The sequence below is a fragment of the Cicer arietinum genome, chromosome 1, assembly GCF_000331145.2.
Source record: "Cicer arietinum cultivar CDC Frontier isolate Library 1 chromosome 1, Cicar.CDCFrontier_v2.0, whole genome shotgun sequence".
Classification (NCBI taxonomy): Eukaryota; Viridiplantae; Streptophyta; class Magnoliopsida; order Fabales; family Fabaceae; genus Cicer; species Cicer arietinum.
Window position 1 is genome coordinate 36,709,706 of NC_021160.2, and position 1,028 is coordinate 36,710,733.

The following is a 1,028-nucleotide window of genomic DNA, read 5'->3' on the forward strand; positions in this document are numbered from 1 at the left end:
ATTATCTTACTATCGTCACACTAAATTAATAAAAGGATAAACAAAACTAACGATTTTAAATTAATTAATTAGAAAAAGGGTGTTACAATACTTACCCCCTTAAAATAGTTTCGTCCTCGAAACTAAGAGGTCTCTAAAAGGTATGGGTAAAGCTCTCTCATCTTCTCTTCCAACTCCCAAGTAGCATCCCCAGTCGTCTGGTTCCAAATCACCTTAACCAATGGAATTTCCTTTCCCCTCAAATGTTTGGTAGTTCTGTCGGCGATGCTTATCGGTGGGACCTCGAAAGTAAAATTCTTCTTCAATTGAATATCATCTGGCGCAATAATATGAGATGGATATGCCATGTACTTCATCAATTGTGATACATGGAACACATCATGTAAATTAGCTAAATTCGGTGGTAAAGCAATTTGATACGCCATTGGACCCACACGTCGAAGAATTTTGGTATGGTCCAATAAACTTCGCAGTAAGCTTTTTAGACTTCAATGCCCTACCAACTCCAGTAGTAGGCGTCACTCTCAAGAATACATGTTCATCCTCCTGGAACTCCAAGGGTCTCCTATGTCGATCAGCATAACTCTTATGTCTGCTCTGTGCTGTTCTCATCCGCTCTTGGATCTGACGCACCTTCTCTGTAGTCTGTTGAACCAACTCTGGCCCTACAATTAAATTTTCGTCATCCTGATACCAACACAAGGGAGTTTGACACTTGCGCCCATACAAAGCCTCGTACGGGGCCATACCGATGCTTGCATGATAGCTATTATTATAGGTAAATTCAACAAGAGGCAATAGATCATCCTAACTTCCTCTGTTATCTAATGTACAAGCTCTTAGCAAATCCTCTAATGTCTGAATAGTCCTTTCAGTTTGACCATCGGTTTGAGGGTGGTAGGCGGAACTCAATCTCAATTTAGTACCCAATGCCTCATGCAATGCTCCCCACAAACGAAAGTGAACTTTGGATCTCTATCTGACACAATGCTAGATGGTATCCCGTGTAATCTAACAATTTCCGCAAC